Consider the following 27226-nt stretch of genomic DNA (forward strand, 5'->3'; position numbering starts at 1 on the left):
CCAGACCACTTTACCTGCCTCCTGAGAAACCTATATGCATGTCAAGAAGCAACAGTTTGAAATAGACATGGAACAATGGACTGGCTCAAAATGGGGAAAGGAGTACGTCATGGCTATATATTGTCACCCTGCTTATTTAATTTATATGCGGAGTACATCATGCAAAATGTCAGGCTGGATGAAGCACAAGCTGGAATCAAGATTGCCAGGAGAAATACCAATAACCTCAGATATACAGGTGACACCACCCTTATCACAGAAAGCAGAGGAACTAAAGAGCCTCTTGATGAAGGTCAAAGAGGAGAGTAAAAAAGCTGGCTTAGAACTCAACATTCAGAAAACTAAGATCATGGTATCTGGTCCCATCACTTCGTGGCAAATAGATGGGAAAACAATGGAAACAGTGACAGACTTGATCTTCTTGGGCTCCAAAATTACTGCAGATGGTTACTGCAGCCCCAAAATTAAAAGATGCTTGCTCCTTGGAAGTAAAGCTATGACAAACCTGCTGCTGCTGCTGCTGCTGCTAAGTCGCTTCAGTTGTGTCCGACTCTGTGCGACCCCGTAGATGGCAGCCCACCAGGCTCCCCCATCCCTGGGATTCTCCAGCAAGAATACTGGAGTGAGCTGCCATTTCCTTCTTCAGTGCACAAAAGTGAAAAATGAAAGTGAATTTGCTCAGTAGTGTCCGACTCCTAGCGACCCCATGGACGGTAGCCCACCAGGCTCCTCCGTCCATGGGATTTTCCAGGCAAGAATACTGGAGTGGGCTGCCATTGCCTTCTCCTATGACAAACCTAAGCAGGGTATTAAAAAGCAGAGACGTTCTTTTGCCAACAAAGGTCTGTCTGGTCAAAGCTATGGTTTTTCCATTAGTCATGTATGGATGTGAGAGTTGGACAATTAAGAAGGCTGAATGCCGAAAAAATTGATGATTTTGAACTGTGGTGTTGGAGAAGACTCTTGAGAGGCCCTTGGACTGCAAGGAGATCAAACCAGTTAATCCTAAAGGAAATCAACCCTGAGTATTCATTGGAAGGACTGATGCTGAAGCCTTAATATTTCAGCCACCTGATGCAAAGATCTGACTATTAGAAAAGACCCTGATGCTGGGAAAGATTGAGGCCAGCAGGAGAAGGAGACAACAGAGGACAGGATGGTTGGATGGCATCCCTGACTCAATGGGCATGAGTTTGAGCAAGTTCTGGGAGATGGTGATGGACAGGGAAGCCTGGCGTGCTGCAGTCCATGGGGTTGCAGAGTTAGACAGGACAGAGTGACTGAACAACAGGAAAGCTTTGGGAGGGAGGAGTTCATCTCCTTTCAAAGAAATAGGAAGTTACATCAACTATACATCGATTAAAAGATCACTATGAAAATTACGGTTAAGGTCTTAAAACAACAGCAACAATAACAAAAACACACAGGAAGAGGAAGTATAGAGAAATTCTGAGATTATACACTGAGCTTCAAAGATGTTTTCAGGTGAAAATGAGGGCAAATGTGGTTGCTTCATTTACATGACCTCGGTTTTTTTTTACCTTTAAGTGAGAAGAAACTTTATCTACTCTGGCCAGGCATAAGAGAATTTGAGAAGAATGGAAAGGTCCAAAACAGCTGCTCTGGGAGATGCAACAGACTCACCAAGGAGGAATTTAAGCCCCTCTGAGGAGCATTAGGCCTCAGTGCGTAAAGACACACTCAGTGCAGGAGACACAGGAGATATGGGTTCAGTCCCTGGTCAGGAAGATACCCTGAAGGAGGGAATGGCAACCCACTCCAGTATCCTTGGCTGAAAAATTCCATGGACAGAGGAGGCTGGCCAGATACAGTCTAAAGGATCACAAAGAGTTGGACACCACTGAGCAACTAAACATGCATGCAGAAGCAGCATTAGGCTTCTGACTGGTGGACCTGACAGTTTTCAAAGTAAGAAATAATCCTAAAAACAGGTTTCTTCTCTTGATAATTCATCAGGACTCTGTCATCTGGAGATTTACTTACACCTTTCTTTAGTGCTTTTAACCTATCTCACTTCATGGAATAATAAACTGCATATACAGGGTATTTTATAAGTATTTAAAATTTACCCTTCAACTCAAAAGATAGTTCCTGTATAATTTTCACTCATAATTACATTGATTTTCTCCATACTCAAGTTTTTATGGACTTTGATCACAATTCATATGGTGCTTGCCGGCATTTTACACATGGAGGGTCTTTATTTTCACCTGAGCACCAGAAGTTACCAAGTGAATGTAGAGCCCTGGCCCAGGGCAAAGGAAACCAGTCTGCTCAGCTTTCTCTAGATTTGGATACATAGGAATCAGTTGAAACTAAGTGGGAGGAACACGCAGGCATTATGCTATTTATACTGTATTTAACTTCCTAAATACTTCTAGCAACCCTGTATTACAATGTGTGCATGCGTGCCTGCTCAATCGCTTAATCGTTCATGTCTGACTCTTTGCAACCCCATAGACTGTAGCCCACCAGGCTTCTCTGCCCATGGGGTTCTCCAGGCAAGAATACTGAGTGGGTTGTCAGTTCCTCCCTCAAAGGATCTTCCTCACCCAGGCATTGAACCTGAGTCTCTTGCATTTGCAGGCAGATGCCTTTACCACTGAGCCACCTGGGAAGCCCATGTAGATAATAGAAGATCTCTATTTACAAATGAGGAGATAGCCTAAGATGCCTCGATTGCCTCAAATATATATTCAGTTGAGGTAGGTTTGAGAAATTCTGAAATATCAATTCTCTAAAAATAGTTGTATAGAATGTAACCCCTTGAAAGGGTTTAGTTACCTATTCCCCAAGTTAGGTAGCCAGAAGTGTCTTGTTTGTATGAAACATCTTCTTAGTGTTAATAACTAATTTATTAAGCACTTCTGTGTATCACACATTGTTCTAAGCTTTTTATAATATTAAACTCATTTAATCTGCAGTAGCCTGTAAGATAGGTACTCTTTAGCATCTCCATTGTACAGATGAAGAAAGTGAAATAGAGAGGGTAAGTTACTTGCCCGAAGCTGCGGAGCTAGTGACAGTACCCCAAACAGACTTACTGTGGCTTACTATGCTATTAGCCAGTATCCTGTGCTGCCCTTCACTGGCCCTCATGTTAAATAAGGATAGCTTTCAAACAGCTTAACAAGTTATTCTGCATTATCTGATGAACGTATGTTTAATAGCAATAATATAACTAAGTGAAAAGAAAGAATCTGGTGTTTGCTGTAATCTCTTATCACACAGTCAAGATTCTGTCTATCATCTGTAGTTAATTCAGAGAGTGAAGTTTGGGTATTTGAGAAAAATGCCATATATTTTCTCATGACACTTTATCAGAGTGGGAAAATCATAAGAAGAATAGTATTTGTTTTGTTCTGGTATTTTTTACCTCCCCTTGTGGCTTGCAGGATCTTAGATCCCTGGTCAGAGATTAAACCCAGGCCACAGCAGTGAAACCTCCGAGTCGTAACCACTGGACCACCAGAGGATTTCCAGAAGAACAATATTTGGACTAGATCTCCCATGATATTTGTATTGGGTTGGCCAAAAAGTTCATTGTTCATTTGTGTTTTCCCATAAGATGTTATAAATAAATTGTATTGAATTCTCTAATGTTGGCTGTGGTCATTGGTGGGTAGTATAATATTTAGTAACTGACAAAAAAGACATGGCTCACAGCCTTGTCATGGTGAAGGGCCTTGCGTAGCTCAGTGAAGCTATGAGACTTGCCCTGCGGGGCCACCCAAGACATACAGGTCATAGTGAAGAGTTCTGACAAAAAATGTGGTCCACTGGAGAAGGAAATGGCAACCCACTCGAGTATTCTTGCCACGAGAACCCTGTGAATAGTAAAAGAGGCAATAAGATATGACACTGGAAGATGTGCACCACCTCCCCCTCCGCCACCCTGCCCCAGGTTGGAAAGTGTCCAGTGTGCTACTGGGGAAGAGTGGAGGGCAATTTCTAAGAGCTCCAGTAAGAATGAAACAGCTGGGCCAAAGCAGGAATGATGCTCAGTTGTGGATGTATCTGGTGGTGAAACTAAAGTCCAGTGCTGTAAAGAACAGTATTGCATTGGAATCTGGACTGTTAGGTACATGAATCAAGGTAAATTGGACGTGGTCAAGCAGGAAATGGCAAGAGTGAGAACACATTGCTCATAGCAGACACCCCTTTCCAGCAACATAAGAGTTGACCCAAACACATGGACATCACCAGATGGTCAATACCAAAATCAGATTGATTATATTCTTTGCAGCCAAAGACGGAGAAGTGCTATACAGTCAGCAACAATAAGACCTGGTGCTGACTGTGGCTCAGATCAAGAGCTCCTTTTTGCAAAATTCAAACTTAAATTGAAGAAAGCAAGGAAAACCACTAGGCCATTCAGGTATGACCTAAATCAAATCCCTCATGATTATACTGTGAGGGTAACAAATAGATTCAAGGGATTAGACCTGGTAGAGTGCCTGAAGATCTCTGAACAGAGGTTTGTAACATTGTACAGGAGGCAGTGACCAAAACCATCCCAAAGAAAACGAAATGCAGGAAGTCAAAGTGGTTGTCTGAGGAGGCTTTACAAATGGCTGAGAAAAGAGAAGCACAAGGCAAAGGAGAAAGGGAAAGATATACCCGACTGAATGCAGAATTCCACAGAATAGCAAGGAGATATAAGAAGGCTTTCTTAATCGAACAATGCAAAGAAACAGAGGAAAACAATAAAATGGGAAAGACTAGAGATCTCTTGAAAATGAGAGATACCAAGGGAGCATTTCAGGAAAGGATGGGCATGATAAAGGACAGAAACAGTAAAGACCTAACAGAAGCAGAAAAGATTAACAAGAGTTGGCAAGAATACACAGAAGAACAATACAAAACAGGGCTTAATGACTCGGATGGCCAAGATGGTGTGCTTACTCACTTAGAGCTGGACATCCTGTCACGTGAAGTCAAGTGGGCCTTAGGAAGCATCACTATGAACAAAGCTGATGGAGGTGATGGGATTCCAGCTGAGCTACTTAAACTCTAAAAGATAATGCTGCTGAGGTGCTGCACTCAACACGTCAGCAAATTTGGAACTCATCAGTGGCCAGGATTGGAGGTCAGTTTTCATTCCAGTCCCAAAGAAGGGCAGTGCCAAAGAATGGTCAAACTACCATACAGTTATACTCATTTCACATGCTAACTAGGTTATACTCAAAATCCTTCAAGGTAGGTAGGTTTCAGTAGCATGTGAACCAAGAACTTCAGATACCTACAAGCTGTGTTTCAAAAAGGCTGAAGAACTAGAGATCCAGTTGCCAGCATTCATTGGATTATGGACAAAGCAAAGGAATTCCAGAAAAAAAATCTGCTTCACTGACTACACTAAAAGCTTTGACTGTATGGATCACTACAAACTGTGGAAAATTCTTAGATGGAAATACCAGACCACCTTACCTGTCTCTTGAGAAACCTATATGTGGGTCAAGAAGCAGCAGTTAGAATGGACTGGTTCAAAATTGGGAAAAGAGTATGAGAAGGCTGTATATTGTCACCCTGTTCACTTATATGCAGAGGGTGTGTATGCTAAGTCACTTCAGTCATGTCCAACTCTTTGTGATCCTGTGGACTGTAGCCCGCCAGGCTCCTCTGACCATGGAGTTCTCCGGGCAAGAATACTGGAGTGAGTTGCCATGCCCTCCTCCGGGGATCTTCTGGACCCAGGGATCGAACCTGCATCTCTTATGTCTCCTGCATTGGCAGGCAGGTTCTTTAAACTAGCACCGCCTGGGAAGCCCTACATGCAGAGTACATTATGCAAAATGCCAAACTGAATGAATTACAAGCTGGAATCAAGATTGCTGGGAGAAATTATCAACAACTCCCATATACAGATGGTATCACTTCAATGGCAGAAAGTAAAGAGGAACTAAAGAGCCTCTTGACGAGGGTGAAAGAGAAGAGTGAAAAAGCTATTATTCTTAGGTTAATCATGTTTCCATTATAGCTTGCAATTGTAATTCAGTTCCATTCAGTTGGTCAGTCATGTCCAACTCTTTGCGACCCCATGGACTGCAGCACCCCAGGCCTCCCTGTCCATCACCAACTCCCTGAGTTTACTCAGACTCATCTCCACTGAGTCGGTGATACTATCCAACCATCTCATCCTCTGTCGTCCTCTTCTCCTCCCACCTTCAGTCTTTCCCAGCATCAGGGTCTTTTCCAATGAGTCAGTTCTTTGCATCAGGTGGCCAAAGTACTGGAGCTTCAGCTTCAGCATCAGTCCTTCCAGTGAATAGTCAGAACTGATTTCCTTTAGGATGGACTAGTTGGATCTCCTTGCAGTCCAAAGGACTCTCAAGAGTCTTCTGCAACACCACAGTTCAACAGCATCAATTCTTCGGCGCTCAGATTTCTTTATAGTCCAACTCTCACATCCATGCCTGACTACTGGAAAAAGGATAGCTTTGACTATATGGACCTTTGTTGGCAAAGCAATGTCTCTACTTTTCAACATGCTGTCTAGGTTGGTCATAACTTTTTTCCAAGTAGCAAGCATCTTTTAAATTCATGGCTGCAATCACCATCTGCAGTGATTTTAGAGCCCAAAAAAATGAAGTCTGTCACTGTTTCCATTGTTTCCCCATCTATTTGCCATAAAGTGATGGGACCAGATGCCATGATCTCAGTTTTCTGAATGTTGAGTTTTAAGCTGACTTTTTCACTCTCCTCTTTAACGTTCATCAAGAGGCTCTTTAGTTGGTCTTCGCTTTATGCCATAAGGGTGGTGTCATCTACATGTCTGAGGTTATTTGGTATTTCTCCCAGCAGTCTTGATTCCAACTTGTGCTTAATCCAGCCCAGCGTTTCCCTTGATGTACTCTGCATATAAGTTAAATAAGCAGGGTGACAGTATACAGCTTTGACATATTCCTTTTCCTATTTGGAACCAGTCTGTTGTTCCATGTCTAGTTCTAATTGTTGCTTCCTGACCTGCATACAGATATCTCAAGAGGCAGGTCAGCTGGTCTGGTATTCCCATCTCTTGAATTTTCTACAGTTTGTTGTGATCCACACAGTCAAAGGCTTTGGCATAGTGATTAAAGCAGAAATAGACATTTTTCTGGAGCTCTCTTGCTTTTTCCATGATCCAGCGGATGTTGGCAATTTGATCTCTGGTTCCTCTGCCTTTTCTAAAACCTTGAACATCTGGAAGTTCATGGTTCACGTATTGCTGAAGCCTGGCTTGGAGAATTTTAAACATTACTTTACTAGTGTGTGAGATGAGTGCAATTGTGCAGTAGATTGAGCATTCTTTGGCATTGCCTTTCTTTTTTTTTTTTTTGAAGATTTTAAATTTTATTTTATTTTTAAACTTTACATAATCCGCCACAGGTATACATGTGTTCCCCATCCTGAACCCTCCTCCCTCCTCCCTTCCCATTCCATCCCTCTGGGTCGTCCCAGTGCACCAGCCCCAAGCATCCAGTATCGTGCATCGAACCTGGACTGGCAACTCATTTCATACATGATATTTTACATGTTTCAACGCCATTCTCCCAAATCTTCCCACCCTCTCCCTCTCCCACAGAGTCCATAAGACTGTTCTATACATCAGTGTCTCTTTTGCTGTCTCGTACACAGGGTTATTGTTACCATCTTTCTAAATTCCATATATATGCGTTAGTATACTGTATTGGTGTTTTTCTTTCTGGCTTACTTCACTCTGTATAATGCTCAACATCACTCATTATCAGAGAAATGCAAATCAAAACCACTATGAGGTACCATTTCACACCAGTCAGAATGGCTGCGATCCAAAAGTCTACAAGTAATAAATGCTGGAGAGGGTGTGGAGAAAAGGGAACCCTCTTACACTGTTGGTGGGAATGCAAACTAGTACAGCCACTATGGAGAACAGTGTGGAGATTCCTTAAAAAACTGGAAATAGACCTGCCTTATGATCCAGCAATCCCACTGCTGGGCATACACACTGAGGAAACCAGAAGGGAAAGAGACACGAGTACCCCAATGTTCATCGCAGCACTGTTTATAATAATAGCCAGGACATGGAAGCAACCTAGATGTCCATCAGCAGATGAATGGATAAGAAAGCTGTGGTACATATACACAATGGAGTATTATTCAGCCATTAAAAAGAATACATTTGAATCAGTTCTAATGAGGTGGATGAAACTGGCATTGCCTTTCTTTGGAATTGGAATGAAAACTGATCTTTTCCAAAAGTCCTGTGGCCACTGCTGAGTTTTCCAAATTTGCTGGCATAATGAGTGCAGCACTTTCACAGCATCATCTTTCAGGATTTGAAATAGCTCAACTGGAATTTCATCACCTCCACTAGTTTTATTTGTAGTGATGCTTCCTGAGGCCCACTTGATTTCTCATTCCAGGATGTCTGGCTGTATGTGAGTGAACACACCATCATGATTATCTGGGTCATGAAGATCTTTTTTGTACAGTTCTTCTGTGTATTCTTGCCAACCTCTTAATATCTTCTGCTTCTGTTAGGTCCATACCATTTCTGTCCTTTATTGTGCCCACCTTTGCATGAAATGTTCCCTTGGTATCTCTAATTTTCTTGAAGAGATCTCTAGTCTTTCCCATTCTATTGTTTTCCTCTATTTCTTTGCACTGATCACTGAAGAGGGCTTTCTTATCTCTCCTTGCTATTCTTTGGGAATATATACCCATCTGCATTCAAATGGGTATATATATACCCATGCAGATATACCCATCTGCATTCAAATGGGTATATCTTTCCTTTTCTCCTTTGCCTTCGCTTCTCTTCTTTTCACAGCTATTTGTAAGGCCTCCTCAGACAACCATTTTGCCTTTTTGCATTTCTTTTTCTTGCAGATGGTCTTCATCCCTGCCTCCTGTACAATGTCACGAATCTCCGTCCATAGTTCTTCAGGCACTCTGTCTATCATATCTAATCCCTTGAATCTATTTGTCACTTCCACTGTATAATTGTAAGGGATTTGATTTAGGTCATACATGCTCTAGTGGTTTTCCTTACTTTCTTCAATTTAAGTCTGAATTTGGCAATAAGGAGCTCATGATCTGAGCCACAGTCAGCTCCCTGTCTTGTTTTTGCTGACTGTATAGAGCTTCTCCATCTTTGGCTGCAAAGAATATAATCAGTCTGATTTTGGTATTGACCATCTGGTGATGTCCATGTGTAGAGTCTTCTCTTGTGTTGTTGGAAGAGGGTGTTTGTTTTGACCAGTGCGTTCTCTTGGCAAACTCTTGTTAGCCTTTGCCCTGCTTCATTCTGTACTCCAAGGCCAAATTTTCCTGTTACTTCAGGTGTTTCTTGACTTCCTACTTTTGAATTCCAGTCCCGTATAATAAAACATATCTTTTTTGGGTGTTCTAAAAGGTTTTGTAGATCTTCACAGAACCGTTCAACTTCAGCTTCTTCAGCGTTACTGGTCTAGGCATAGACTTGGATTACTGTGATTCTGAATGGTTTGCCTCGGAAACAGAGATCATTCTGTCGTTTTTGAGATTGCATGCAAGTACTGCATTTCAGACTCTTCTGTTGACTGTGATGGCTGCTCCATTTCTTCTAAGGGATTCCTGCCCACAGTAGCAGATATAATGGTCATCTGAGTTAAATTCACCCATTCCAGTCCATTTTAGTTCACTGATTCCTAAAATGTCAGTGTTCACTCTTGCCATCTCCTGTTTGACCACTTCAATTTGCCTTGATTCATGGACCTGACATTCCAGGTTCCTTTGCAATATTGCTCTTTACAGCATAGGACTTTACTTCCATCACCAGTCACATCCACAGCTGGGTGGTGTTTTTGCTTTGGCTCCATCCCTTCATTCTTTCTGGAGTTATTTCTCCACTGATCTCCAGGAGCATATTGGGCACCTACCGACCTTAGGAGTTCATCTTTCAGTGTCCTATCTTTTTGCCTTTTCATACTGTTCATGGGGTTCTCAAGGCAAGAATACTGAAGTGATTTGCCATTCCCTTCTCCAGTGGACCACATTTTGTCAGAACTCTCCACTATGACCTGTCCATCTTGTGTGGCCCTACACAGCATGGCTCATAGTTTCATTGAGTTAGACAAGGCTGTGGTCCATGTGATCAGATTGGTTAGTTCTGTGATTATGGCAATTGTAATTATTTTCTATTTTTTGTGTGGCTATTGATTGTGACAACTGATAAACATCTTTTACTATTGTGATAATGTAATAAATATTGTTCAGTTAAACCACTGTATCATGATTCTTCAACAGAAAATAGTAGAATTGTATATCACTAAAACTTCCTTTAATAGAAAAACTTATCACCATTTAAAATCCACATGCATAACAGAATTATCTTGAATTTTTTTGAAAAATACAGATGCCTCCAGGTATGTTTCTAATGAGCAGCCATGTTTAAAAACAACTAGACTATATGATGATCTTTTATTTTTATCTAATTTGTTTCACTTTTCCTATTTTACATTCAGTGTTCTCATTTTATTTATGTTTTCAAATCTCTCCATATCTTTATTTTTGTTATTGTTCTTTCTCAAGCCTAGTAGAAAAGCTTGTGTATGTGTATATATAATATGTATAATATATATTTTAGAACATTTATGAAATTTTGCCTAGCTAACAAATTTTATGACATTTTGATTCCACTTTTTTGACTTAGTGTGAATAGAATGCTAGATTTCTAATATATGTTCACGCAAAATTTTTATATAGTTCCATGTATTTTAACATCTAGTATTACTGCTAAAAATCTAGAAAATTTATAATCTTAATGATTAAAAAAAATTGAGTCTTGAAACTTCTAATGCAATTCTGAGAAAATAGAGAAATACTATGTTATAAAAAAAGAAAAAGTAGTTAACAGGTGATATAGTATTACTAACTAAAGTACAGGTTTTGTTCAAATTTCACAGAATTTTACGCTCATGTCCATTATTTGTTTTCATACCATATTTAAGATTCCATATTATATTTAATTGTGTTGAGCAGCTTCAGCTACATGCAGCAAATTCTGGTAAATTCTCTTCATTTTTATTCTTTTACAGATATTTTCTAATTTTCCTTATTATGACTTCTTAGATACACCCATTACTTAAATTGGATATTTAATTTCCAAATGCATGGGATATTGTTTAAATTATCTTTAATATGAATTTCTCATTTTGATAGTAATTTCTCATTTAAATGCTTTCTTCTCTGCAATTACCCTCTGTTTTTTTCAGTCTAACTTAAGGCTTTCAGTAGCTAAGTCCAAGATCTCTCTTGGTAAATGTCACATTGACTTGAAAACATGTGTGTTATTTTCAAATATCTTTTGATATTGATTTCTAACATAATTCCGCGATGATAAGAGAACTGACTCTGTATGATTTCAGTATCTTTCTCAGTTCAGTTCAGTTGCTCAGTCATGTCTGACTCTTTGCGACCCCATGGACTGCAGCACACCAGGCTTCCCTGTCCATTACCAACTCCCAGAGCTTGTTCAAACTCATGTCCATTGAGTCGGTGATATCATCAGCCATCTTACCCTCTGTCATCCCCTTCTCCTCCTGCCTTCGATCTTTCCCAGCATCAGAGTCTTTGCCAATGAGTCAGTTCTTTGCATCAGGTGGAACTGATTGGAGAACTCCAATACTTCGGAGCTTCAGCTTCAACATCAGTCTTTCCAATGAATATTCAGGACTAATTTCCTTTAGGATGGACTGGTTGGTTCTCCTTGCAGTCCAAGGGACTCTTAAGAGTCTTCTCCAACAGCACAGTTCAAAAGCATCAATTCTTCAGCACTCAGCTTTCTTTATGGTCCAACTCTCACATCCATACCTGACCACTGGAAAAACCATAGCTTTGACTATACGGACCTTTGTCGGCCAAGTAGTGTCTGCTTTTTAATATGTTCTCTAGGTTTGTCATAGCTTTTCTTCCATGGAGCAAGCATCTCTTACTTTCATGGCTGCAGTCACCATCTGCTGTGATTTTGGAGCCCAAGAAAATAAAGTCTGTCACTGTTTCCATTGTTTCCTCATCTATTTGCCATGAAGTGGTGGGACCAGATGCCATGATCTTAGTTTTTTGAATGTTGAGTTTTAAGCCGACTTTTTCACTCTCCTCTTTCACCTTCATCAAGAGGCTCTTTAGTTCCTCTTTGCTTTCTGCCATAAGGATGGTGTCATCTGCATATTTGAGGTTATTGATATTTCTTCCAGCAATCTTGATTCCAGCTTGTGCTTCATCCAGCCTGGCATTTCACATGATGTACTCTTCATATAGGTTAAATCAGTAGGGTGACAATATACAGCCTTGACATACTCCTTTCCCAGTCAGTACCTTTAGACCATGAAATTTTTGCACCTTGTTTTATGTCCCTGGATATGATCCAGTGTCTCCTAGTTTACAGTCTGTGGGTACTTGAGTAGAATGTGTATCCTGCTGTTGTGCAAAGATTGTATAAATGTTAATTATGTTGAATTGGTTCACAGTGCTTTTCACATCAACTGTATCCTTCTACTTTTCTGTATATTGCTTCTATTAATTTTTCAGAGTTTGTTATTGAAATTCCAACTAAAAATCTTAATTTATCTACTTAAAAATAATTGTAATATGTAGTGAAACTATATGTAACCTTGTTCTGTATCTTCCAAGTCTCCTATAAATGTGTTATCATACTTTCATAATTTAAAAAGATTAAAATAAAACTAAGATCATGGCATCTGGTCCCATCATTTCATGGCAATTATAAGGGGAAAAGGTGGAAACAGTGACAGATTTTCTTTTCTTGGGCTCCAAAATCACTGCAGACAGTGACTGCAGCCATGAAATTAAAAGATGCTTGCTCCTTACAAGGAAAACTGTGACAAACCTAGATAACATATTAAAAAGCAGAGACATCACTTTGCCGACAAAGGTCCATATGGTCAAAGCTATGATTTTTCCAGTAGTCATGTATGGTTGTGAGAGTTAGACCGTAAAGAAGGCTGAGTGCTGAAGAATTGATGCTTTGAACTGTGGTGCTGGAGAAGACTCTTGGGACTCCTTTGGATAGCAAGGAGATCCAACCAGTCCATCCTAAAGGAAATCAGTCCTTAATATTCATTGGAAGGACTGATGCTGAAGCTGAAGCTCCAATACTTTGGCCACCTGATGCAACAAGCTGACTCACTGGGAAAGACTCTGATGCTGGGAAAGATTGAAGGCAAAAGGAAAAGGGGGCGGCAGATGGACATGAATTTGAGCAAACTCCAGAAGATAGTGGAGGACAGGGGTGTGGCGTGCTATAGTCCACTGAGTTGCAAAGAGTCAGATGTGACTTAGTGACTGAGCAACAACAAAAATGAATAGTTATTGGATCCTGAAAATAAAAATTTGTCTGCCCTCTGCATTTCTTAAATTTAAAAAGATTTTTGGTTAGTGTTTTAAAAATGTTATGATAGACGTATTTCAAGTTCTTAATAACCAAATATGTCTAGTGGCTAATATATTGGTTCAGGTTCAAGCTGACCAAGATGTCATTTTCATAGTAAAATCTTCAGTCTTTTTGAATGAACCTAGGTTGTCAGTAGTAATTTGTTCTGATTTCTTTAATTCTTTTATTTGGGGCCTTGTGAAGAAAAACTTAAGTTTAGAAAAGTCCAGATAGCTCTATTATCACCATGTGAAAAGTAGGAAGGTCAGGGATGTGGAATTTGAGTGCACAGGAGAACTAAAAGGACATGACCCCTGTTGAGGACTTTATTTCTCTATTTTTAATGGACTCTGGTTAACATAACTCCTGTGCCTTTTTTTTTTTAACTTTGATTTGATTCTCATTTGGTAGTTATGTTCTATAAAGTCACTGCAAATGCTGGACTAGTAAATAGTGGATTATTGTCCCTAAGGGTTAGGTTACTGTGAGTCTATGGTCACATTTCATCAACCAGTCAATTCATTACCTAGTTTCATGTTTCTGTTTAAAGACGCCTTGCTGCTGCTACTGCTGCTAAGTCTCTTTAGTCATGTCCATTTCGGTGTGACCCCGTAGACGGCAGCCCACCAGGCTCCCCCGTCCCTGGGATTCTCAAGGCAAGAACACTGGAGTGGGTTGCCATTTCCTTCTCCAATGCATGAAAGTGAAAAGTGAAAGTGAAGTCGCTCAGTCGTGTCCAACTGTTCGAGACCCCATGGACTGCAGCCTACCTGACTCCTCCAGTCCATGGAATTTTCCAGGCAAGAGTACTGGAGTGGGGTGCCATCGCCTTCTCCAAAAGACCCCTTAAGGATTCAATAAATCAATGATATATTAATATATAAATATTATACACTACTAATAATATATAATAGTATAGTGCCAACAGCACTATAACTCATGTCTGAACAGAGTGTATCTGACACATGTTTTTTCTCTGAAAGTCACACCACAGCCTTCCTGTGTTAGGAACACTAGGCAGCACTTGGGCATTATACTTGGGGGCCTTTTTAAACAGCCAATTCCGGACTTCTTGAGGGTCTACTGGTTAGGACTGCAGTTCCAATGTAGGAGGTACCAATTTGGTCCCTGGTCGAGGAACTAAGATCCTACGTGCCCTGAAGCACAGCCAAAAAAATTAAAAATGAACAGTAAAATCACCAATAAAAACCTCACAAATGTAAAAGCATGGCTTAAAGAGACCGTGGAAAGGACACTTGTTTTCCATATGAGAGCTGAAGCAAGGCAGAGCATCACCTGGTTTGACTTCAACTGAAAATGTGTATGTCAGGTGACTCAGCGTTTTGCCATCCTGCACACATGCTGTTATCTTTGGATGCCCACTAAAGTGCCTCAATTGTTGATTTGAGGGTTACAAATAAATTTTAGTGGGTATTTTAGAGCATATTTGCAAATAATGAGGATCAACTGTATGTGAATGCATTTTAAATTTTAAAGTGAAACTGAGAGAATTCCCTGGCAGTCCAATGGTTAGGACTCGGCACTTTCACTGCTGGGGCCCACGTTCAGTCCCTGAGTGGGGGAACTAAAATCCTGCAAACCATGCAGCGTGGCCAAAAAAAAAAAGAAAATACAGGTTTTCTTGCTCATATCTAACTTTCCAACCCCGCCCCACTCCATCTTTCCTTTCCAGAAGAGTGGTTACTCAGTTTCCTATGCATCTACATATATGTGTACTTATAGAAATATGCATTTTTAAATAAATGAATCTCATGATACGTATTGTTCTATGGTTTGCTTTTTTCTCGTGATGTCTTAAGAAATCTTTCCACACTGGTATGCACAGAATTATCTCACTCTTTTCCGTATTCTATGGTGTGTGTACTATAATTAATTTAACCATTCCTCTATCCATCAGTATTTAGGTTTCTTTCACTATTATAAATAATAATGCAGTGAACATCTGCACCTTTTTCTTTATATATGCAGAATTTTCTCTGGATTACATATGTAAAAATGAAACTGCTGGGTAAAAGGCAGCTTTGCTTAAAATTTTGCCAGAAAGGCAAATGTATCAGTTGGGTCCTCTGGGAAGCTGGCAAGACGGAATTAGAACTGCAAATAGTATTTGAGAATTAGTGCTTGTGAAAAACAAGGGAACAGACACGAAAGGTGAGAGACAGTGGTCAGAGTATGATACAGATCTATCAGAGTCAGCCAACTCAGTGGGACACTCTGAAGTAAAGATTACCTTTTAGAGGAGTAGTGCTGTGTTGGGCAGAAATGGCTAGGCCCTCGAACTCCTTCATGCTCCGTTATTGACCAGAGGCTTCTGAGAAAAAAAAAAACGGCTTGATCTTGAAAAATGAGGTGAATCTTAAAAAGTATTAACAGCTGTAGGCGAACTGCATTTGGGAGTTAAACTTCAAGGTGTTTTCAAGGGAAATCTGAGCAGTGTATTTCCAAGGCTGCTACTGCTGTATAATACAGCATTTTGTTGTTGTTGTTATTTATTCACTCAGTCGCGTCCAACTGTTTTGTGACCCCATAGACTGTAGCCTGCCAGGCTCCTCTGTCCATGGGATTTCCCAGGTAAAAATAATACAGTGGGTTGCCATTTCCTTCTCCAGGGGATCTTCTTGACCCAGGGATTGAACTCACATCTCCTGCATTGACAGGCGGATTCTTTACTGCTGAGCCACCCGGAAGCCCTATAATATAGCATAATGGATAATAATAGTCTAGAGCCAAACTTCCTAGGTTCAGCATCTTTGTGTATGATTTTACACAACATCTCTGTGGCTCAGTTTTTTCATCTATAAGCTGGAGAAATAATAGTACTTACCTCATAGTATTATACGGACTCAGATCTGGTGGCTCAGATGGTAAAGTATCTGCCTGTAGTACGGGAGACGCGGATTCTATCCCTGGGTTAGGAAAATCCCCTGGAGAAGGGAATGGCTACTCACTCCAATATCCTTAGCTGGAGAATTCCATGGACAGAGGTTATAGTCCACGGGGTTGCAGAGAGTCAGACACAACTGAGCAACTAACACACACATAGTATTATAAAGAGATGAAATGAGCCAGTTTATCTTAAGCACTTAGAATACTACCTGGGACATGTACTACATAAGCATTAACTGATGTGGTTGCTGTTATTATTTCAAATTGGTCTCCCAAAAGACTGCACCACTTTTCTTCCCACCATCCCAACAGTGTGTAGAATAGTATTCACTTCCCCATACCTTTTCCAGTACTGGATAATACAAATTTTCTTAGTTTTTACCAATTTAATGGCCAACACATGGTATTTTATCTTAATTTGTGTTTGTTTTTTATGAAGTTGAGCTTTTTTTCTAGCCATCCCAAAGTCATGTGGGATCTTAGTTCCCTGACCAGGGATAAAACCTACGCCCTTGGCAGTGAAAACTTGGAGTCCCAACCAAAAGACTGCCAGGGAATTCCCTGAACATCTTTTCATCTTATTGGCCACTCTTCTGTTTGTATACTTGAAGTATTTAATTTTTCCTCATTGATTTCTGGTACTTTTTCATATATTCCAAATATTAAACTGTCATATAGTTGAAAATACTTTCTCCCAGCCTCACTTTGTTTTTCAGATTTATTTTTCATTATTATTTATGGTTTCTTTTGTCATAAAGAAGCTTAAAGGTTTTTTGAAGTATTTATTTATTTGGCTGTGTCAGGTCTCGGTTGTGCCACGCGGGATCTTTCATTAATGGCGAACAGACTCTCCAGTTGCAGTGCTCGGGCTCAGTAGTTGCCACACGCAGGCTTGTTTGCTCTGCAGCATGTGGAATCTTAGTTCCATGACCAGGGGTCAAACCGTGTCTTCTACGTTGCAAAGCAAATTCTTAACCACTGCACCACCGGTGGTGGTGGGAAGTCCCTAAAGTTTTATCTTTTTTCTTTATGAGCTGAGGGTTTTGTGTCTTTTTTTTTTTTTTAAGTCTTTTCAGGGTTATAGTTTTTGGGTTTGTTTGTTTTTTTTATATTTAGCTATATATAACATTTTGAATTTATTTTTATCCATAATTTTAAATATTTAGCTTTATTTTTTCCCCCAATAATGGGCATTGCCCCAGTGCTATTCATTGACTTGCACGTTTTTTTCCCTGATATTTTGAAATGCCACCTTTACCATATTCTAAATTCTTGTATGTATTAGATCAGAAGATACGGATATATTTTTGAAGGTTTTAATATGTGTTGCCAAATTGCCCTGAAGAATACATTTAGAAATTTATCTTATTGGAGAATATCTTACTTCACCTCCTCAACCTGGTGTTTTGTGGGGTTTTTTTTAATATTTTTTATTTTTGCTGTAGCCAAAAAATAGAAATATTGTTTTGGTCTGCATTTCTTTGATTACTGGAAAGCATGAACTTTAAAGTATATATACTTTAGATATCCTTATGCCATCTTATATGAATTACTTATTCATATCCTTTCTCCATTTTTCAATTTTGATGTTCGATTTCACATTGATTTGAAAGGACTCGCTATATATAAAGAATATTACCCCTTTATATGTATTGCACAGTGGTTATTATTTACTTTTAAATTACAATCATGATCTTTTTCTTTATAGAATCTGACTTTGCGTATATAGTTGAAAGGTCTTCCCCATTCCTAAGACCATACAGTCAGCTAGAATATTTTCCTTTTTTAAAAAATAATTTAAAAAAAAAAAAATAATAATTTTATTAATTTGTTTATTTTTGGTTGTGCTGGGTCTTTGCTGCTGCGCGGGCATTTCTCTAGTTGTGATGAGCAAGGACTGCTGTTTGTTGTGGTTCCTTCTCATTGCTGTGGCTTTTCTTCTTGTTGAATGCAGATTCTAGGATATGTGGGCTTCAGTAGTTGCAGCATGTGGGCTCAGGAGTTGTGGCTCCTGGGCTCCAAAGTACAGGCTCAATAGTTGTGGCACACAGGCTTAGTTTCTCCGGGACACATGGGATCTTCCTGAACCAGGGATTGAACTCATGTCTCTTACATTGGCAGGTGGATTCTTCACTGAGCCACCAGGGAAGCCCCATTTTCTTTTTTCTTTTTATTTTATGGTTTTAGTTTTTATATTTCTGCTATCTTATTTTGATACAGGGTATTAATAGGAATCTATCTTAATTCTTTTCTAATTAGAAAATTATTTTTTAACTTCCTAAAAAGTTCTTTTATAATTCTTAATCCATTATTTCCATTGATTTCTAATGCCATCATATATATATTTGATCTGTTGAAGTTATTTGATTCTGTTTTATTGATTTATTGATTGAGGTTGTTTACATCTGTTTTGTGCCTGGAAAGTTTACTTTGGAAAGAAAGCACTCTGTGGAAGTATTTTCAAACACTTTAATTTTGGAAGTTAAAAGGAAACCCTCTCTTAAGCTAGAGTAAGTGAAGTGAATTGACTTGGGTTCTGCTTGTGTTCCTCTATTCTGCCTTGTGGTCTTTAAATAGCACACTTCACTATATCTCTAGCACCAGAGGCTTTATGTGGTAATTTAAAATATTAAACTCCAAAAGAAAATAATTCCAGGATTTAAGAAACACTTCTTGCCAAGTGTAATTGAATGTTACTCTTTAGTTCTGATCATCTCTTTGACAAGAAGCAAGTTTTGAAGGTAAACCTATCTCTAGAAAAAAGCAGGAGTTCTCAGGATATCTGGGGTAAAATATCTGTAGCTCAAATCACAGATAAATAGCTGATTACTTTAATATTTAAAGAGCTCTTATACTTCAGTAAGGGAAATGCAGTAGTTCCTGCCTTATCTCCCCTATGAGGGGGTATGTTCCAAGACCCCCAGTGAATGCTGGAAACTGCAGATAGTACTCCACCCTCTATCCTATGTTTTTCCCTATACATAAACACCTGTGTGATAAAGTTTAATTTATAAATAAGGCAAAGTAAGAGCATAAAAACAAGAACTAAAAAAGAACAATTATAACAATATATTGAATAAAAGTTATGTAAATGTGATCTCTGTCTTTAACTTCAACACTGCCAGAATTCTTCATTTGCAGATACAACTTCTTTAGTAGTTTTTATATTCTTCTGTCCAGACCTATTCCTGGAGCTATGTAATCATCCTTTACTGGCAGTAAATGGCTTGGTATCATTTGTTTTAGGGAATCCTTTGCTGATGTTTTCCTATAGACTCTGTGCTTTCTGATGTAACACATTGCCATCAATTGGCATGTTTTCTACCTACAAGTTTAATGCCTTTTCCATCTTAGCTAAGTACTTAACACACTATGGCCATAACTTATGCAGTTTGAGGTACAACAGCAAAAAATAGCATGAATTTCTCTTTCCATCTTCACAATTCACAGATAGAAGATTCATTCATACTATAGATCTTAGCAATTTCAGCATACAATTTTTTTTCTTACTGAAAACTGTCACCTTTCATGTAAAAGAAGCTCTTTATGGTTTCACTTTGGCATAGCCTAATTGCCAGCATCACTAGTCTTGTACTTTGGGGCTATTATTAAGTAAAATAAGGGTTCCTGAACAGAAGCACTGGGATACCTTGACAGTCTGTTGGATAACTTACATGACCAAAAATCCTAAAGGAAATCAACCCTGAATATTCATTGGAAGGACTGATGCTGATGCTTGAAGCTCCAGTACTTTGGCTACGTGATACAAAGAGTCTCATTGGAAAAGACCCTGATGCTGGCAAAGTAGGAAAAGGGGACAACAGAGGATGAGATGGTTGGATGGCATCATCGACTTACTGGACGTGAGTTTGAGCAAGCTCTGGGAGATAGTGAAGGACAGGGAAGCCTAGCATGTTGCAGTCCATGGAGTCACAAAGAGTTAGACATGACTTAGTGACTGAACAACAAGTGACTAACAGGCGGTAGCCCATACAGTGTGTACCCACTGGACAACGGGATGAGTCATGTCCTAGGTGGGCCAGAGCAGGTGCTATGAGATTTCATCATGCTACTCAAAACAGCTCACAATTTAAAACTAATTGTTTATTTCATTTTGTTTTTCAGTCACTCAGTCGTGTCTGACTCTTTGTGACCCCCAAAAATTTGAACAATTTTATTTAGAATTGTTTACTTCTGGAATTTTCCGTTTAATATTTTTGGACTGCGGTCAACTGCAGGTAACAAACTGGAAGGTAAAACTGTGGTTAAGGGGGGAATACTGTATTCTAGCACACACATAACAGGTCTCAGAAGGGGAACAGAGAAGGGGCTTAAAGAATATTTGAAGAAATAATGACCAAAATCTCTCCAAGTTTAATGAAAAACTTTAATCTCCACATTGAAGAATCTCAACAAATTCCAAGCAGGATAGACTCAAAGTAATTCAAACCTAGCTACATCATAGTCATACAGTCCAAAGACATGAAGAGCATCTTGAAAACAGCAGGGGAAAAGTGAATCCTCGTGTACAAGGGATCCTCAAAACCATTAGCAACTGACTTCTCATCAGAAACCATGAGGCCAGAGAGCAGTGGGATGACACATTCAAAATGCTGCAAGAAACAGACTGTCAACTAAAAATTCTGCAAAACTATCCTTCAGAAACAAAGGAGAAATCAAGATATTCTAAAAAAACAAAAACTGAGAAAATTCATCACAGACAGACTTGTCCTGTAAGAAATACTGAGGGGAGTTTTCTTCAAATTGAAATAAAAGGGCATGAGGCACTGTTTTGGATTCACTTGAAGAAATCCACCAGTAAAAGTAACTACAGAGGTGAATATAGTGTCTTTTTGCTAGTAATCCTTTCCTCTTTAAAAGGTTTATTTATTTATTTGGGCTGCGCTGGGTCTTCATTGCTTTGTGTGGGCCTTCTTCAGTTGCAGCAAGTGGGGGGACTATTCTCCAGGTGCAGTGCGCAGGCTTTGCGTTGCAGTTGCTTCTCTTGTGGAGCACAGGCTCTAGGCTCTTGGACTTCAGTAGTTGTGGTGCACAAGCTTAGTTGCTCTGCAGCATGTGGGATCTTCCTGGACCAGGGATTGAACCCGTGTCCCCTGCATTGGCAGGCAGATTCTTTTACCACTGAGCTACCAGGGAAGTCCTCTTTTTCTCTTTAAAATAGGGTAATATAAAACTGTGTTGATGGGCTTACAATGTATAAAGATGTAATTTACATGGTAATAAGAACAAAAGAAAGGGAGGTAATAGAGGAATATTGGGGCAAAAATTTTGGTACACTGTTGAAATTAAGTTGGTAAATCTAATCTGTTGGGTTTTGTTTGAGATAAAATCCATCATTTTTAAGTGTACAATTGAGTGATTTTTAGTATATCCATAATGCTGTGCAGTCATTGCCAATATCTAGTTCCAGAGTATTTGCATCAGCCCAGGAAAAAGAAACCCCGAACCTCCCAATTCCTCCTCCCCTAGCCCCTGGTAGCAACTAATCTCTGTCTCTGTGGATTTACCTATTTGTTATATTTCATATACATGAAATAATACACCATATAGCCTTTTGTGTCTGGCTTTTTTGTTGTTGTTTACTTAACATAGAGTTCATACATGTAGCTTGTGTTAGTACTTTTTAAAAAAATTTTCTGAATAATATTCTATGAATTTTGTTTTTCAGTTGATGGACATTTGGGTTGTTTCCACTTTCCTTGTTATTCTGAATAATGCTTTGGACATTCATATACAAGTTTTTGTGTAAATGTATGTATTCTAACTCCCGGGTACACTGTAATACACTTCAATTCTGACAGTAGCCACCTAGAGTTAGCACAGATCCCACAGATTAAGGGCTCTGTCTTCCACAAGATTGCCCCTAGTTCAGACACTGCCACAAGTTTGGGGTGAGGAGGCATTTCTGACCTCCTGGCTATAAATTTAGGATTTCCCTCAAGTTCAATAAAGAGACAGTTATAATGCTATGATTGGGACCATGGAAGCATAGAGGAGTGATCCGCCCAGAATGGGAATGTAAGAGCTTGTCAAGGAAGACTTGCCAGAAGTGACTTTTAAACTGTGACTGGGATTTGGAATTGTAGGTAGTAACCATTTGAAAGAGTAATTTAAGCAGAGGGAACGCATATATGAAAGCCTGGTGTGCTCATGCTTGTTAGAGATGATTTAAGAATTAACTTAAGAACTTGAGCACCAGATATGGAAAAAAGAAGCAATATCATGCAGACTTTTGTAAGCCACTTGGACTTAATCAAAGAAACTGCATGTAGAAGAAAAACAAGTCCAACAAAGATCCCTAAGAAACACCATGGCAGAGAACAAAGTGCCTGTGAAAAAGAGAAAGAAAAGCCAGAGAGGCAAGGGGAAAATAAATAGAATATGGAGTCACTAAAACCAGAGGAAATGAAGTTATATCAGATGCTGCTAAAATATTGAGAAAAGACTTAGAAATATCCATCAAAGTCAGCAGAGTGGAATGAATGAGCCTGGCAAGAGCTGTGCCAGGGGGTGGTTGGGGTAAAAGCCAAGCTACAGTAGATTAAAGGGTGAACAAGACTCAGAGAAGTGGAGATAGGAACTCTTGACCAGGCTTGGGGACAAAGGATGCTAGGCAGAGCAGACAGAAACACAGGCATGTTGAGACCAGAGGATGACTTGACATGATGGGGTGTTCTTGTTTTATAATAGAGGAGACTTGGGGGGCTTCCCTGGCTGTCCAGTAGTTAATACTCTCCATGTCTAATTCAAGGGGCATGGGTTTCATCCCTGGTCAGGGAATTAGGATCCCACCAGGTGGTGCAGCCAAAAAGTAAGAAGTAAACAGGTCTTAAAAAAAAAAAATAGGGGAGACTTTTGCAGTCCAGAAAAGAAAGAAAATAATGTTAGGCAAGCTCCCAGAGAAAGTAAGAGGGAATAGGATCCAAACAAAAGGACAACCCAGAGGGAGGGTATGGGGAGGGAGGAGGGTTCAGGATGGGGAACACAGGTATACCTGTGGCGGATTCATTTCGATATTTGGCAAAACTAATACAATATTGTAAAGTTTAAAAATAAAATTTAAAAAAAACCAACAAAACAAAGGTAGAAAGATCAATAAGATGAAAGAACAAGTATACGCAGATAAATTCGTAAGTTCTGATGGTGAACAGTTAAGGGGTTGCTGTATCATGGCCCCTATCTTTTCTGAAAAGTAACAGACCAAGGCATCTACTGAAGTGATGGGGGGTGGTGGATCGTTCTCATATAGAGTGCAGCGGACTTGAAATGGGCACAGGAGAGAATGGGGAAGTGGTGAATTAGGGACATCTAATTTGTTTCTGGATAATAATGGCCCTGAGATAGTGATGGTTTCTCGATAGGAACTTACAGTGGCACCCCTCTGCTCTGAGCATCAGCATCCTGGAGGTAAGTGCAAGGGCAAAACTTACATTGAATCAGGGTTATGGTTTTTGCCAGGTGGTACAGTGAAAGGATAGAAGTTAAGTGGTAATATGATCAAGGACTCTAGGCTGGATAAGGGAAGAAGTGAAGATGGTAGGAGAGGGATGGATGCCAAGAAAATAGCAGAAAGTGCCAGGGAGGTGTAAGAACAGGTGGAAGTAACAGGAAGGGACGCTGTTACTAAAGCAGACACTGGTGACTGGCCTAATAAACCTAAGTATTATGTCACTAGGGTTTTCAGACACTGCCATTGTATGGTTCATTAGATTCCTCGTTTTACCTGTTCACTCTTTTTGGCCAGTTCACTATTTATAAATACCCACCTCTAAAGTTGGGCTTCCCAGGTGGCTCAAATGGTAAAGAACTGGCCTACCAATGCAGGAGATGCAGGTTCAGTCCCTGGGTTGGGAAGATCCCCTAGAGAAGGGAATGGCAACCCTCTCCAGTATGCTTGCCTGGCAGGCTACAGTCCATGGGGCCGCAGAGTCGGACCCAACTTTGCAAGTAAACAACTTCTTAAGGTAGAATCCAGAAATCACAGCTAATAAAAAATAATCATCATTAGCAGTGCTTCTGGAGGAAAAAATTAAATATTTGAAAATTTTAAGTTACCTGTGGACTATCATTTTCTGTGCTTGTGTCCTACTCATTTAAAGTATGAGCTGCCGGGGTATGACTTACACAGGAAGGTGTGTATCACTGCCCACACTGGGCTACCAGGCTTCTTCTCACCTGCCTCCAGATTCTCCTAAATTTCCTCAACCAACCTGTCACTAAAACATAAAACTAAGTTTCAGTTTGGTTGGAATATTGTCCCTTACTTAAACAGATGCTCTTGAAAAGGGCAATATGTTAAGCCTTTATCAGTCATTAAGACCCTTACGTTACTAGCAGGCTAGCTTGCCAAGATCAGATGTTTATATACCCAGAGAGAAAGTAGAGTAAGAGATCCACATCAGTGGTAGCGATTGGGTGGGCCAGTTCCCAATACCTTTCACTAACAAAGAGAGCCCCATGAGATGAAGAGAACACTTGTAGAAAGAAAATTCAAGGGGAAGATGGAAGAGGGCAATGCTGCTGCTGCTGCTGCTTGCTAAGTCGCTTCAGTCGTGTCCAACTCTGTGCGACCCCATAGACGGGGGCCGACCAGGCTCCGCCGTCCCTGGGATTCTCCAGGCAAGAACACTGGAGTGGGTGAAGAGGGCAATAGCAAATGTTAAATAACTTCACCGTTTTGTTCAAATTCAAACCTATATTGGAAAACCCAATCTGTGGCCAGTTTATTGAATGGTTACTGTACCCGATTTGCTCTGATGGATTGGTGGGTATGTGTGCCTTAGTGCTTTACAACTCCTGTGTTTCAGATTTTCTGTAACACAGCTTTTACACGTAGTGATGACGTGCCTTGTAATCATCCTCGTTGTAGCAACAAACGTGCTCAAACTGGACGTGTTAAATCATTTCAGTAGTGTTTGGATCCATAGATGATGGGTGTCAAAAGCCTCCTCAGTTAAGATTCCCCACTTAACAGGAAATTATGACTTCTTTTTCTGTGTTTTGATACACCGGTGAGATACTAAGAGGCATATGGCATGCTATAGTTCCTGTTTTGATTTCCTTTTTCCTGTTGTGTGCAAGTCTTTTATTTGGCTAGACTGGTTACCTAGGAAACAGCTGCAGGGTAAAGATGGATTGGCTGTTTGGGAAATGGAATTACAGACCCCTTCAAGAAACAGAAGACCTGTTGGATAAAGCAAAAAATTAGTGAATGGCTAAGTGTATGCTTAATTTAGTGTGCTTCAAGAAATCACACTGAGTTCTATAGAGAATTTAATTAATGCAATATGATTTTTAAATTTATTTTTTAATTTCACCAAATGTTTGTTAATTCCTGCTTTGTGCCCTCTACCACAGGCCATTCTGAGGGCTTTCAGTGAAGTAAAACGTTCAGTTCCCTCATTTTCTGTTTGGGTCTAAAAGAAGCTACCTTAAAATCAGGTGCATGGGGCTTCCCTGGTGGCTCACTGATAAAGAATCCTGCTAATGCAGGAGACGCAGGTTCCATCCCTGATCTGGGAAGATTCACATGCCACAGAGCAACTAAGCCCATGCACCATAACTGTTGCGCCTGTGCTCTAGAGCCCAGGAGCCACAACTGCTGAAGCCTGCGTGCCCGCAGCTACTGAAGCCAACTGCTGAAGCCTGCGTGCCTACAACTACTGAAGCCTGCGTGCCCACAACTACTGAAGCCTGCGTGCCCACAGCTACTGAAGCCTGCGTATCCGCAGCTACTGAAGCCTGCGTGCCCGCAACTACTGAAGCCTACATGCCTTGAAGCCACCACAATGATGAGCCTACACACCGCATCTAGAGAAAGGCCCACACAGGAATGAAGACCCAGCAAAGCCAAAAATAATAGATAAATAAAAGTTATTTTTAAAAAATCAAGTGCACAATTATGTGATATAGTCTATAAGTGTGTTCAGAGAATTTGGAGGATGTAAAAGATCTTGGCTAGTCAGTGTGAGGGGTGGATTTGAATCTGCAGGTAGGAGATAATACTTTGAGGTAAAAGATGAAATTTAAAGACCTGGTGAAAGTTCGGGTACTCACAGTACCTGAATTTACAACGTTCAACAATAGCAGCACAATTACCCTTGCAGTTCCCTACATCCAGACAGCTTATGGAAAATATGTAACTCTGATATAAATTATATTGCCCTAGAGTCTTAGAAAAATGAATATTAGCAACAATGTTGACCAACCACTGTTTGCACTAATGCTTGCATAATTTAAGAAAAAAAAATCTATTTTAACTGAAAGTGTGACAGAGTATTAGTTTTGTAATCTCTAACCACTACAGAAATGTGGGCATGTAAGAGACATTTAATAAAATATTTGTGAGTTGATTTTCTTATATACAGTATACCTTCCTGTTAGTATTAGCTTTCTTTTCTTGCAGAACGTAGCTGTTGAATATTTGGTCTTGATTTGTAGTGATAAGGCCTTTTGTAAGTATAGGAGCATAACTCCTCTTTCAAAGCTGAACATCTGTCAGGTTATCGCCATTTGATTTCTAGGAAGTATAGCTATCTCAATGGACTTGATGGTCATGAGTTTGAGCAAGCTCTGGGAGTTGGTGATGGACAGGGAAGCCTAGCATGCTGCAGTCCATGGAGTCGCAAAGAGTCGCACACGACTGAGCAACTGAACTGAACTGATAGCTATAATTTTCATTTTCTTAGTTGTTATCTTTGTATTCATTTGGTGTGGTGTGCCTCTCAGGAGAGAAGGAAAAAGCAGTCCTACTCAGAAAGCGTAACAGTCTACAGGCACAGAAAATTAAATTTGAGTCCTCCTTGCCATGCCCATAAATGGAAAGTAAGAGGGGCAACAAAAGGATACTCAGAAATATTTTGAAGGAGAGATGTATTGAACCTACAG

At 39.9% G+C, this 27226-nt stretch overlaps 1 protein-coding gene and 1 long non-coding RNA gene across 2 annotated transcripts in view; both read left to right on the top strand.

The window, feature by feature from the left end:
• Positions 1 to 27226, top strand: part of MOSMO (modulator of smoothened) — a 77047-nt gene that overhangs the window by 42026 nt on the left and 7795 nt on the right. The window lies entirely within an intron of this gene.
• On the top strand, positions 1041 to 3658 carry LOC129637271 (uncharacterized). Its single transcript, XR_008707410.1, has 3 exons — positions 1041 to 1685; positions 2608 to 2726; positions 3417 to 3658. It is a non-coding gene; the product is annotated as an uncharacterized LOC129637271 (long non-coding RNA).

This window comes from Bubalus kerabau, chromosome 23 (assembly GCF_029407905.1).
Source record: "Bubalus kerabau isolate K-KA32 ecotype Philippines breed swamp buffalo chromosome 23, PCC_UOA_SB_1v2, whole genome shotgun sequence".
NCBI classification, from domain to species: domain Eukaryota; kingdom Metazoa; phylum Chordata; class Mammalia; order Artiodactyla; family Bovidae; genus Bubalus; species Bubalus kerabau.